The 13,389-nt window shown below is 52.8% G+C and overlaps 1 protein-coding gene across 3 annotated transcripts in view; it reads right to left on the reverse strand.

The window, feature by feature from the left end:
* LOC106896931 (galactosylgalactosylxylosylprotein 3-beta-glucuronosyltransferase 1-like) overlaps nucleotides 1-10,203 on the reverse strand; it is a 31,231-nt gene extending 21,028 nt beyond the window's left edge. For 2 of the 3 annotated variants that reach the window (XM_014957251.1, XM_014957250.1), the window contains exon 1: nucleotides 9,867-10,201. The gene's annotated coding sequence lies outside the window, so the exon portion shown is untranslated. Of the gene's footprint in view, nucleotides 1-9,866 lie in introns of all 3 variants that reach the window. The other variant, XM_014957252.1, reaches the window with a different exon arrangement.
* Between the last annotated feature and the right edge of the window lie 3,186 nt (nucleotides 10,204-13,389).

A 13,389-nucleotide genomic window follows, 5' to 3' on the forward strand; every position in this document is an offset into this window, starting at 1 on the left:
ACAAATAAGAGTAAGAAAAGTCTGGGAGATGCCTCTCTCCAGCTCTTACATCTCCACACTCAGGGCTGCTGGGGAGTGCACGTGGGCTGCTGGTTGGCCTTGGGCAGGATAACTGAGGGCCAGGTACGTCTGGTTGGAAAGAGAGATGAACTAGGCTTTTTTTTTTTTGAATCCTTCTCCGCACTTTGAGAGCCCTTTGAGCTCACTTCAAAGTGAGCTCAGGTTGGCCTGAAACAGACAAAGAGCAGACTCGTTGAAACAAGAAATGCGCTGCTGCTGTAAATGTTAGAGATGGATCTGAATCTCTCCTGATTCTGGGGGTCAATCCGGTTTCCCCCATGCGCTTCCTCCCCAAGCCCCTGGAAGCATGCACACACCTTGCATCTCTGGCTGGTGCCTGGCATGATGGTCTTCCATCAACAGTTCTTTTGCAAGTGTGTCCTCAGTGTCACAGGCACCTTGGTGTTTCTGAGCTACAGCAGGGTGAAGCCAAAAGCAGTTCTCTGTGAGGATGTTTGTGAAGGTCAACAAGCCAGGTGAGGCATTCCCAGCCTCCCACATGCACATGTGAACGTGCCTACTTCTATCCCTTACCAGCTCTACCAAAAAATACCCCTGAAGGGTCAGCAACAGTTCCTAGGCAGGGGGAACATCCCAAAACCTCTTGGGGAGGAAGAAGGAAAAAACTGGCTTCCTGGTTCTGCTGCTGTAACTAATCTCTAGGCCATTTGTGTTTGCCCTGATGCTCAGGTCAGAACCCATGTTAGGGTTTGGAGAGAAATATCTAGTACCAGATTTTATCTGTCTGGTAAGTGCAATGCAGAAGGGAGTACATAAGAGCAGAAATGATGCCTAGTGACTATTATGCACCACTGTTTAACAGCTACAGGACTTGCTGGACTACGGACAAAACTTGCTGATGGTAGCTTCTCTACAGCTGAATGGGAGTAGATGTTGACACAGGAGAGCTAGGGGAGTCCTCTGCAGCACCCTCAGAAGAGGCTGTTAGGTGGGATGAAGTGTGCAGAGTTTGTCTAGCATGCTAATGTGACTGGAAGCGCAAGTAGAGAGACTGGTCATGATACATAAACAGTACCAGATTTGCTCTCAAGAGGGTGACAAGAAAAAAAAGCGCCATGCACAATGTGCTCTTGGAGGTGGTAGGACCAATTTCTAATTATTCTTTCCCAAAGAAGCCTTTGGGGTAAACTATATTCACCCACAAAAGTCTTCTTAGCATAGAGGTCACGGAATCACGGAATTGTCAGAGTTGGAAGGGACCTCTGGAGATCACCTAGTCCAACTCCCCTGCTAAAGCAGGATTGCCCAGAGCACATCACTCAGGACTGCATCAAGGTGGGTCTTGAAAATCTCCAGAAAAGGGGACTCCACAACCTTCCTGGGCAGCCTGTTCCAGTGCTCTGTCACCCTCACCATAAAGAAGCTTTTCCTCATAATTGAATGGAACTTCCCATGTTCCAGCTTATGCCCGTTGCCCCTTGTCCTGTCACTGGAAACCACTGAAAAGAGTCCGGCTCCTCCACCCTTCAGATACTTTTAAATGTAGACAAGGTCTCCCCTCAGCCTTCTCTTCTCCAGGCTAAAGAGCCCCAGCTCCTTGAGCCTTTCCTCATAAGGGAGCTGCTCCAATCCCTTACTCATCTTAGTTGCCCTACGCTGGACTCTCTCCAGTAGTTCCCTGTCCCTCTTGAACTGGGGAGCCCAGAACTGGACGCAGTATTCCAGTTGTGGCCTCACCAGTGCAGAGTAGAGGGGGAGAATGACCTCCCTTGACCTACTGGCCACACTATTCCCTATGCAGCCCAGGATTCCACTGGCCCTCTTGGCAACAAGGGCACATTGCTGGTTCAGTGGTGATGATCTCAGTGAAGTGCTTAGCAGTGTCCTGTGCCTTCCCTTGTAATAGAGCTGCTGACGCATATCAAGTAATAAGAGGTTTGTTGTGCTTTCCTCAATGCTCCAAGAGTCCTGGTCTAACACGGAGGTTAGAAACATCACTTCTGTTGTAGAGAAAGCTCCTGTTATCATTTGATAACATGCTGCTGAGTGCTGTAGGTTTTAGGAAAACAGGAAACAGCATGAGGGTTGCTAACCAGAATGGGAAACACACTGGGATTACTGGAGGAGCAATGGAGAAGGCTATGGGCTGCTACGGTGCAAGAGGTGCTGGTATCCCATGGTGGAGGGGAGAGGTGTGAATGAAGGCAGTGTAGGAAGCTGGATTGGAGAGGACACCTGATATATCTAATTATCGACAAAAGAGAGGCTGTAAGAGGTTGATGGAAGTAGGATGAAGGAGGTGGTTCCAAGGGGAGAAAAACAAATGGGGTGGGGGAGAAATGCTGACCAGACTGAGATCTGCCACTTGATAGCACTTGCCAAAATGCAAATAATTTCTCCCTTCTAAAGGGGACACCTCTGCTACCTGGAGTTAACGCCCCTACCGCCTTTCCTGTTGCTCCACAGAGATGAGGAGCTGGCACACATGTCTGAGGGAGGAAAGAAACTTGCTGTGGACCTTGGAGCCAGCTTGCCTCTGACAGCCCTGCCCAACCCTGAGATCCAGCTCAGCGAGGCTCGTGTTTGACTTCAGCAGAGGCTGCCTGTGGGCTTTGGAGAGGTGCACAGGGATAATCAGGATTTGGTTTCTGTTTGCTGGCTAATTTGAGTCCCTGCTGTGAGATTTGGATGTTTCTGAGGACTCTATATTAGCTTTAATGATTAAAAAATTATTTCAATGCTTAGTGAAGAAGATGCATGATCTATCACTGAAGCCGCTTAGCAACAGGACTCATTAAGACACATATTAGTACAGAAAGATACCCTTGTCCTCTTGGAATGGCTATCCACTCATCTAAACAAGATAAAGGTCTTTGCTGGCCTCCTCTGAGGCCAGAGGATAAAGCACTCAACTGTGAAACAAGATTTCTTGGTTCTTTTTCTGGCTTTAACTATGCGTAAGTTTGTGGATCCCGGCAAATCATTTCACCTGCTTCAGTGCCTCAGTTCCCCCACAGGTAAGATAAGCACAACAATGTATAAGCACTCTGGGGAAATGACTTTCAAGTGCCTAAGCTCATTAGAGAAAAAACAACCCTTGCGGTGAATAAAAAGTGTCTCAGCCCCTTGACAGTAGCTTACACTAACCACACGGTTTGCATTGCCCTCCTGAAGCCCAGCATACAGTTAGCTAATTATAGGTGAGAAAAAAAGATTTTCTCCTAGCCCCTTACCACCTGATGGCTGCCAAGTAGAGATGCTAAACACTTGTTACCTGGCTCAAAATAATTAATTTGGGGCAAAGCCTCGCAAAGTATTTCTGGTTTTCCTTCAAGGAGAAAGAGGGCCTGCCAGTTCTGGGGCAGGATCTAATTATTTCACTCACAGGAACACTGTTAAAGACCATGTCTGAGAGGAACACTTGGTGCTTTTTTTTATCTCCAGAGTCATTCATTGAAACACTCAGGCAGCCCCATCCTCCTTATGAGGAGAAACTGAGGCAGGGAGGAGGGAGCAGGTACAAAAGGAGACATTTTGGTCCACAATATAAGAGCCAAGGTGTTTCTGGCTGTTGGGCTTGCACAAGGGACATTGAACTTCATACCTGAATGCAAAAGCCTTGGGCACACCTTAGTGTGGGGTGGGGGTAAGGGAAGCACAGACAGAAGGAAGGTAAAGGGAAGAAAAACGGGTGTAGGTGAGATATCAAGGTGTGACTGAAACTGGTTCCTGAGGAAAGGAGAGGGAAGAGCAGAACAGCTGAGGCTAACGGGGATGAGAAAGCAGGAGAAAGAAGAGGAGGAATGAAAAGAGAGAGGGAGCAGGAGACCAAGTGGGACAGCAAGCAGGAGTCACAGTCAAAGCATCTGAGCTCTCTCTGAAGAGATTGCCTATTTTGCTTCTGCCTTTTTTTTTTTTTGGTGTGTGTGATCTTGCCTTAAAATTGCAGGAATGTGGCAGCACAGCACTGGCACTCCGATTTATTAATTCCATCCCGTCCCACCAGCCCATAAAACAAAAGCATCTGTGTTTGCTCAAGAGGAGCACATGAAGGGCCTCATTCACGTCAGAGGTGGAGAGGGAAGCTGGCAGATACAGGAAAGTCATCGGCGCCTCCTTCCTTTTCACCTTTGTGTGGATCTGGGCTGGGGGAAGGGCCACGGGAGGGAAGGATCCAGGGGATGGATGGGGTACCAGGAGAGAGAAAGCTAATATTGTTCTGGCAATCTGCACGGGAGAAAGTGGAGGGGAGGGAGGACCAAATGAACTCCAGCCTTTCTCTAGGCTGGACCACCTAGAGTAAGGAAAGCACCCCAAAACTGCAGAGAGAAGATCTCTTGCTGCCAACCAGACTTGCCCAGCACTGACCTCTGAGGTGGGACTTAGTGCACTTTTGCCCCAGTGAACGACAGTCCTGTTGCTGTGGTCACAGCCAGGGCTTTCAGAGAGCCCAGTGTAGTTGCCCAACCCATAGCTACGGTCATAACCATACTAATAAATTAGATCTTCCGGTTGCAGGAGAAATATCCCCTTACGGCTGTTTTTTAGCATGCTTTCAGAATGAGAAAGGCTCAGGACAAGATGAATATTAACTATCCTACTTTAATGACTGGGGCACAAAGCGGGAGAGGAGCCAGCAACCTCTACTCCTGCCAGGTAAGGATCAACTGTGCTGTTTCTAGCAAGGGGTACCAGGAGATTTCTGTCAGACACAGAGGATCTTGGACCTTGCTAAAAACTGAATCTCTACCCCTGCCTGTAAATACAGTGTTTTCAGGAGCCAGGCTGCCCTGCAACACTGCACGGAGAACATCACCTCAGGGAAAGCTTGGTCTGCAAGCTACTGCTGCCCGCCTGGTCCTTGGCTTTTTCTCCAAGTTCTCCCACACAAAGGAGCAATCCTGCTTCGCTAGCAAAACGCCATTCCCATGTGCCCTGCACTCCCACACACAAACCCACTGTGAACTTACAGAACGAGACAACATTGCTACTCTAAAATCTTTTATCCGGAGCCGAGATTGTCTGACTGCTAACCCTGTTCAGCTCCCAAGTAATCCCAGCACTTTGCTTGGCTGGAGGCTGGCTGCACTGGGAATAAATGCCCTTGCTCTCATTGCCAAGGGGTAACATCTGAAGAAAAGGACAATACCATTTCTTTTGTAATGCAGCATTATTCATAAACCAGCACCACAGAAAGTTGCCAAGATGCTGGCACTCTATGAAAATCAACAGCACAGGCAGGGAAAGCACCACTGGACCAGCTCGAATCTCATCAGAACTTAACCTGAACCCGCTCCAGCTGATAAAAGCCAAGCCTATGAGAGCGAAGTGTCAGCACACAGGCTGGAAAACACATATTTTGTGCTTTTGTATGGAAATGAAAATTTGCCCCAGTGATCTGCACTCCAGCACGTCTGTCTCCTTTTGTCCTTTTTCTCTTACATTGATCAATGTTGTGGGTTTCAGAAGGTACAAGAAATCCTATGCTAGACAATTGTGAGAGATTGAAGCCTGAAGATTTAGATCTATTTCCAATGGGCTGTCCTGTCCAGTGATGAATGATCTGCTATCCATCAAAATGTCTCCTTTTCCCCCCAGATCCTACACTCAGCAGTAGCAGCATCTCGTAGCAGCGAGTTCCGTATGTCACTATGCACAACAGGGGAAAATACTTACTTTTATCATCAAATTGCTACCTTTCGCATTTTCCTGAACTCCATCTCAACTAAGAAAAGCCACGTAGAGAGGCATTCATTCTCCCTGTTCCACGTTGCTGATAGCTTTGGTTTTCACCCTGATGTCCTTCTTTGTCTGTCTCCCTTAGGTAACTAGCCCCACCGTAATGAATCTTCCTACGTGTATTTGTGCTTCTGCATGGAAATAAAAATTTGCCCCAGTGATCTGCACTTTTGGGATCTGCATTTGTGGGATTACCTGCTCAAAGCAGGGACAAATGGCCAGTGGAATCTAAATGTCCCCGTGCTGAAGCTGTGGATCCCAGCTCCGTGTCACAGCCCTGGGAAGCTGTGTCTCCTGAGGAAACTTTGCTCACATTGTATAAATTTGAGGAATTTGCAGAGTGTGATGTTTTCATCTCAGCGAGGGGGATCTCAGACAGCCCTCCGCACTGCGCGGCGGAGGAAGCCAACAAGGCAGTTGATTGAACACTTGGGAACGTTGGCAAAGTAGATAAATTCGAGCTCTTAAGGAAAGACCGTCGGGAGCACTAATGTCACATGAGAGTGAGCTAGAAGAGACTTCAAGCTCTTAATTATGAGCCTGCCCAGCTTAAAACAGCATGAAAGGAGAAGGCACCAAGTTTTCATGAGGGTGCTGGCCACAGGCTGGGGTGCAGTTTGGAGACATACCCCAACCTGGAGGGAATTGGTGGGCTCTGACCAGTGTCCCTTCTGAAGAGCAGCCTGCAGGCAGTCATGCCTGTGCCTGAAAGGAGGGTGACGACGGCCACAGGTCTCATCCACGTTCTGTATTTATTAGTCTTTTACGGTACCGGCAGGTTTTAAATCACAGTCCTGTTAGGCTGAGCTGCTTTCCAGCGAGTGCTTCTCAGAGATGCCGGGGCCTCGTCTGGGAGACAGACGATCTGGGGCTGTCTCAGCTCTGACGCTATCAGCTGCAGTGTCTCCCTTGGAAAGTGGGGGTAGTCATCCTGACAAACAGCTCTGCATGTGGGCAGGGAGTGCTCTTAATCACATACGTGGAGTACTTTGAGATCTCGGGATGGGAAAGCGGCGTGGACGAGCGCAATGCTTATTATTAGACAGAAAGGCCAGGAGGAGAAAGGGCAGAGTGATTCTAGACTTCTCCAGGGCTCTGCAGGTGTGTGGGACCTGACTTCCAGTCTGGCTTATTACTAGCTTTTTAGGCTTCTTTTATTAGGAACAATTAAATACAAGGAGGAAGGGGACAGATATCATCTTTCCTGTGTACATCCTGCAGAATGATTGCAGAGCTTTCCCAGAGCAATTTTGCATGCTCAGTAAAGGGCATCTTTGGACCCTATCAAATATCTCATCCCTTGCAGGCATATATATGAAGGCTTGCAGCATACGTCAGGAGGTCACCTTATTGCTCCCAAATATTGCCCTGCTAGAATAGGAAAGACAACTGGGAGTGCTGAAGAGGAGGAGGAAGAAGAGGCCTTGGAAGAAGCTCCAGGAGGTGGATGGGTTGTGGGGTAGCTCCTCATGGCTGGGATGGCAACATTGCCTCCCGAGGCACCGGTGGGAAGCCAGAGGTGACTGTGCCTGCAGTGCCAGCAGGCACAGCACCCGAGGGAGAGGGGCAGCAGGGGTTACAGCTACGAAGGCACCGAGAAACAGGGGGTTGTGCAGTGCAGGTGATTACGGTGGTGAAGAGGGGAGGAAAGCCATCCCAGGGCACTGCTGGAGCAAATCCACTCCAGGCTGCTGCCAGCAAGCTGCCTGCTAGGTACGGCTTTGCTCTCGGACACTAAGGACATCTCCTGGTCTGCTGCTGAAGCAGAGGGACGTTCCCTGCCAGAAAGCACTTCTCCCGATGCTTCACAAGCAAGAAGAAAGGATGCTGGGCACACGGGAGACACAGCCTCAAGCTGTCCACTACCACCTCAGACACTCCGCAGGGAAGATGCTCTTAGAGGGCACTAATCCCAAAGACATTCCCAAACCATGGAAATAATGTGAATTTAAGGACTGTACGTTTCAGAAGTCTATTCTCTCTTGCATACATTTAGCTGCTGTACAGCTCTGTACAGCTCCCTAGGCAACAGTCTTCCCAAGTGACACCATAACAAAGCCCAAAGGTGCGGGAGCCTTGCCTAGTGAAAAATCCTTGCCATGGGAGCAGGTGTCCTCAGCTCAATTGCTTTACTTTCCATGCCGTGGCTCTAACTGTCTTGCAAGACAGGATGAGGCCCTTCGCTCTAAAGGTAGCTGCGTCTCAGCTGTGCTCGGTGTCAGCCGCTTGAATTGCTTTGGGATTGCAAGGTTGCCTAAATGGTTTATCAATTATTGTAATTATTATTATTACTACTACACTGAAAACGTCAAAGAAGCCAAGAGCTTTAATTTGATCTCGTCCAATTCCTGAAATACCCAGTGCTACACACTGACTGCTTATCTACCTCTGTTACATTAACTGCCCTGCGGAGCCTTAATTTAGTGCAGACTGAAGTGTTCTGAAAGTGATACTGAAGTCACTCCTGGGAGGGCAGGAGGGGAGGAATCACAGCCACTGGGCTCCTGGGCTCACACCCAGGAGCTCACACACAGCAAGTGCTCGGTGCTGAGGCACACTGTGTCCCAGAAGTGCCTGCTAACGGACAGCTTCCAGGAAATCACGGAGCAGGTACCGACCAAAAGCCATCCCGGCCCCTGCATCCGCTTCAATGCACGGAGAGAAGGGGATTGGCAGCACGTGTGGCTGCAAACAGATGTGACACAGGCTGTCACACGCAGCTCGGTCAGTGCCCCCCTCCTGCCCTGTAACCCTTTCTATTACCTGATCACCCTGTAATCTCCTACCAAGGTATCTCATTTTGGAGTAACGATGGCTGCCCTTCTGTGAGGATCCCATCCTGCTGTCTCCGTGCACCCATCTCCCAACTCACTATCAGGCCCCATTCCTAGCCCTGCCTGAGGCTGTTTGGTGGTGAAGGGATGCAAGGCATGAACCTCACCATCCATCCATTTTTCCCCTTTGCACCGGACAAGATTTGAGCCCCAAGCAGGGGTGGGTGACCAGACTCATGTGCAAAGCTGCTGTGCCCTGCTGTACTCCTTGCACACACGCTTTGCACAAGGAGGCCTCCTCTCAGTCCAGGAAAGGAGCTGAAAGCACCTGCAGAGGCTGCGTGGTTCGTGCTCCCCGGCTCCTCGCTGAGCTGTGTGGGCTTCAAGTTGCCTGATGGGTATTTATTACTTGTCATTATTGCCCAGCTATGGTGGTGCTTGGTGCTGCCCAGCTTTCTCCCAAGCGTGCGCAGAAATTGCCCCTTGGTGAGTTTGCCTAAGGAGTCGCTGAGGAACCAGCTGCTTCTCTCCTGATTTGCAGCACCTGAGGGTATTTTCCCCCCCTCTAATGGACTAGCTGCTGAGCCTACCCCTCCTCTCCCCTGGCCCTGGGCTGGATGGGCGAGTGGCAGGAGCAGGAAGGTGAAAAAGAGTACTTTCCAACTCATCTAGGAACGTTCCCCTCCAAACCCTGCTAGAGAAAACCAGCAAGTGCATCCCTCGGCGGGAGTGAAGAGGGGCAGAGACCTTCCCCAGCCCCCCTGCTCTTGCCCTCTCCCAGTCTCTCCGTGGAGCTGCTCACTGGGATGCCAGTCCGGGGTCTGGGCTGCCTGTGCTCCAGCACAAACCCCACCGCCCTCTATGCTCCGGCTTCCTCAGCATCTGTCACGAAGAGGGGCGATAAAACCTCCGGGGGGTGGGGAGGGGGCCACCGGGGACCCGCTTTTGGGTAACCTGGCCGGAGATCTCGGTGGCTGCTGCAGCCGCGGGTGGACGAGACACCGGGACTTGGGGGGGGCATCTCCCCCACAGCTGGAAAATTCCAGCCTGGGAATGGGGAAGGTTCCCAGGCCTGGGGTTGTGTGCGAGGAGAGGGGCTCCCCGCGAAGCTCGCCGCCTCTTCGGGAGCTGGAGCACCGATGAAGTTTGGGGACCCGGCTTGCTGGCCGCGGGGCAAGGCTACCCCTCCCGGTGCCAACCCCCGGGTACCCTGGGGTTGTGGGGGATGGACGGCAAGGTCACCCCTTTATCCCCAGCGCTGCCCCCCCCAGAGCAACCCCAAAACCCTGGTGTCCCCGGTGTGTGTGTGTGGGGGGGGGTGTTCCCGCTTACCTGGCGAGATGCGCCGGTCAGGGCGGAGATGCCGGAGGCTGCCGGGGAAGCATCGCCCGCCGCCGGGCGGAGGGGTGTCCTCCCTGGGCGGTGGGACCGGGACGGGGACCGGCCCGTCGGTGCTGCCGGTAGCTGCTCGGCGACCGCCTTCAGACGGCGGCAGCGGCGATGCGGTTACGCGCGGCGCGGAGCCGATTTAAGGCCACCCCCGTGGCGGGGGGTGGGGGGAGCGTCCAGGGCCGCCCGCAGCCGGCTCCTGCGCGCCGCGCATCCCGCGGGGGCCACCTTAAGCGGGGAAGGGGCGACGAGCGCGGAGCCGGCGAGAAGGCGACCCGGGCGGGAGGCAGAGGAAGGAGCGGGGGGGGGTTTGGGGAGGAGGAGGAGGAGGAGGAGGAGGAGGAAGGCGAGCGGGGCCAGGCACCGTCGCAGCACTGCCTCCCCGGCCGCCCGGAGCGCCGCGCCGCCCAACGCGGGGCCGGGGGTCGGCGGGGGGGCAGGGCCGCTTTCCTCGAAGGGGGGGGTTTCCCTTCCCCGGGCCCGACCAGTGCTTGCCCCACTGAAGGTGGGGTGGCATGGTGGGATGGGGTTTTTTTTGGCCATCTCGGGGGTGCTCATTTTGCTCCTGGATTGATTTCTTGCCCCCCATCACGGCTCCAGCGGGTCCAAGAGGGAGCCACCCGCCACCTCCGGGGGGACCATGGGGGTTGATGAACGGTAGGGTGACCTATGGGGCACCAGGGGCCACAAAGCTTCTGGGCTTCAGTATCCCTGCACCGCTGCTGTGTGCCTCAGTTTCCCTTCTAGCGCTGAGGTGGGCATGGAGTGTTGGTGCAGCCACTGTCCCACCGCAGCGGCCACTGGGTCCTTGTGTTGGCCATGTGAGCAGCCACAGCTAACACTTTGGCCACAGCTTCTGCCCGGGAGCCCAGGACAGGCCTGGTTTGGTTTTCTCCTGCCTGCCTCCCTTATGAGCATCATCTCCTGGCTGCAAAGTCACCATGCTGCTTGAAGGGGTGTGTGTGAAGCAACTCTTCAACCTCTCTGCACAGAGGGCAAAGTGAGAGGCTGTCACCCCTCAGCCCTCCTCTAGGAACCTCTTTCTAGCCTTCTCCTCCTCTCGTAGGGCTGGGCAGCACATCTGTCCCCCCGCTCGCTCTCTTGAGGGCTGTGAATGCCACATCCCAGGAGTTTCTCCTGAAGAGGTTGCCCCAGCTTTCGGCAAAGCACGAGGCACAGAAGGTAGCAGTGCCTGGCTCAGGTGGGAACTCACTGATCAAGTTTGGCTTCAGGTAACAAAGCTCCTGCTGTGGGATGCACTAAGCAGGGCAAAATGTTTTGAGATCCTTGGCTGGAAAGTGCTCTCAGAGAAGAACAAGAGAAGTCTGTCTTCTCCTGTTAGCTGGCAGGTCTCGGCCATGTTTCTGGAGCAGACATTGCTGAAAACACCTTAGAAAGAAAGGCATCAAGTTGACATTTTACAGCCCAAATGACATTTACAAAGTGCCACACAGAGGCGAGCCCAACACGGGCAGAGCAGCCGGTGTGTGTGTGCCAGTGCCTTTGCTCACCTGCTTCTCCCCTTGCCAAAGGGATGCTCCGAGCTGGACATGTTGAGGACCTGCTGCCACGCTCAAGGTGTGTGTGTGCCTTTGCTCACCTGCTTCTCCCCTTGCCAAAGGGATGCTCCGAGCTGGACATGTTGAGGACCTGCTGCCACGCTCACCGCTGTGGTGCTCATGGCTGTGCAGACCCACTGTGCATGTGTCCTCACGCACCCCTCCCTTGGCCAGAGCTGGGTAGGAACTGCTGCTCTCCTTCACCAAGTGTGTCCAGGGCTGGCAGTATCCTGCCCTGGCATCCCAGGCTGCCCTCATTAGGAGGAAGCTATCCCTCCATCCACCCATGCATCTGCCCGTGTACCCACCATCCCCTACCTCCCCCTCACCCCCTCCCCTCAGCCATCCTCAGTATCGGAGGCATAAAGTCCTCAGGCTCTCCAGAAGAGTCACCCAGAAGAGTCTTGCATGCTCAGGGCTGAAAGCCAGCATGTGGGTGTCAGGAAATGGCGAGACGCTTCCCCGCAGATGGCTCAGCAGAAGCTTGAATTAATCCTGCACTACTGGCAGAAACATTACCCTGCTTCAAGAATTAGCTAGCTGGGGTGCTCCAGCTCTGCAGCACCTTGAATTTAGGCAAACCTGCACCAGAGAAATTGATTCCCCCCATCCTGCAAGGCACAGAGTCTCTTGGCATCCCCAGGGACAGGGCAGAACCATTATTCTTCTGGGGCTGGGGAAGAGACACATGAAATTCTGCCTGAATGTAAGGAGAAACTATTTTACTTTTGAGGGTGGCAGAGCACTGAAACAGGCTGCCCAGAGAGGTTGTGGAGTCTCCTTCTCTGGAGACATTCAAAACCCACCCGGATGCCTTCCTGTCCTGCCTGCTCTAGGTGGACCTGCTTTTGGCAGGGGGGTTGAACTTGATGATCTCTGAAGGTCCTTTCCAACCCCTTTCTTTCTGTGATTCTGTGTGGAGGAGATATCTGACTGGTTATCAGCCACAGACACCTTGTGAGTGAGTTGGGTGAACACCCTGACCACTGGACCTCTCTTGGAGAGGTTGGTTAAGAAGGACTTTGGCTCCAGGCAATCTCTTCTGAGTGCAAAGGCAAGAAGAAGAGATAAGATCCAAGACTGCTGGCCAGTCTGGAAGCCCAAACCACTCAGGCTTAGCTTATATATGCTCCAGGCTCTCCCTTTTTCTGTCCACAACCTTTGACATGACTGTTTCACTGCTACATGCAGAGCTACCATTCAGGGAGTGCCTCCCAGGGTTGGACTGGAAGGGCTGAGGGTTTGCACTGCAGGAGCATGCTCTCCCCACGGGGTCAGAGCCAGCTCCTGACCCAAACAGCACACTTCTGAACTGAGACTCAGGTCTGGGGAAGGTGAGTCTGTGCAGGGCTGTTTCTCTTGGCTAGAGCAGCCAGAGTAGATTTATTGGAGGGGACAGTGGGATATCCAGTGTGCCATAACCATCCTTATCCCTCCTGAAAGGACTGCCTGGGGCAGGCTGTGTTCCCAGCCATGTGGCAGTGGAGTTGCTGCACTGGTAAGACCTTCCTCCTTCTATCACCACCACGGTTGTGTCCAGCCCAGACAAATACAGCAATCCACACCCCGGTGCTCTGGGTGGCAGCTCTGCCCCAGCACGCTGTGCCTTCCTAGGCCATCTGCCCCTTTGTCTGCCCCACACTTCCTCCACTGAAAGCACAACACAGTGTGAAAAGCTCCATGAAATCTCCATCCTGAGGTGGCCACAAAGCTAAGCTCCTTCCCAGGCGATAAGTGCTTCGAGATCCTGGAAGAGATGCTGCTGGCAAGGGTTGCCGATGCGATCTGCACGCAATTTATTCCTGCAGTTTGCTTTTTCTTGCTTTTTCGCCGCCGTGCCCTGAGGGGCCTGATGCTGTGTCAGCCTTGAGGCAGACCCACAGACCACATCCCTGAGTCTTGGCAGC

This window comes from Calidris pugnax, unplaced genomic scaffold, assembly GCF_001431845.1.
Source record: "Calidris pugnax isolate Ruff unplaced genomic scaffold, ASM143184v1 scaffold225, whole genome shotgun sequence".
Classification (NCBI taxonomy): domain Eukaryota; kingdom Metazoa; phylum Chordata; class Aves; order Charadriiformes; family Scolopacidae; genus Calidris; species Calidris pugnax.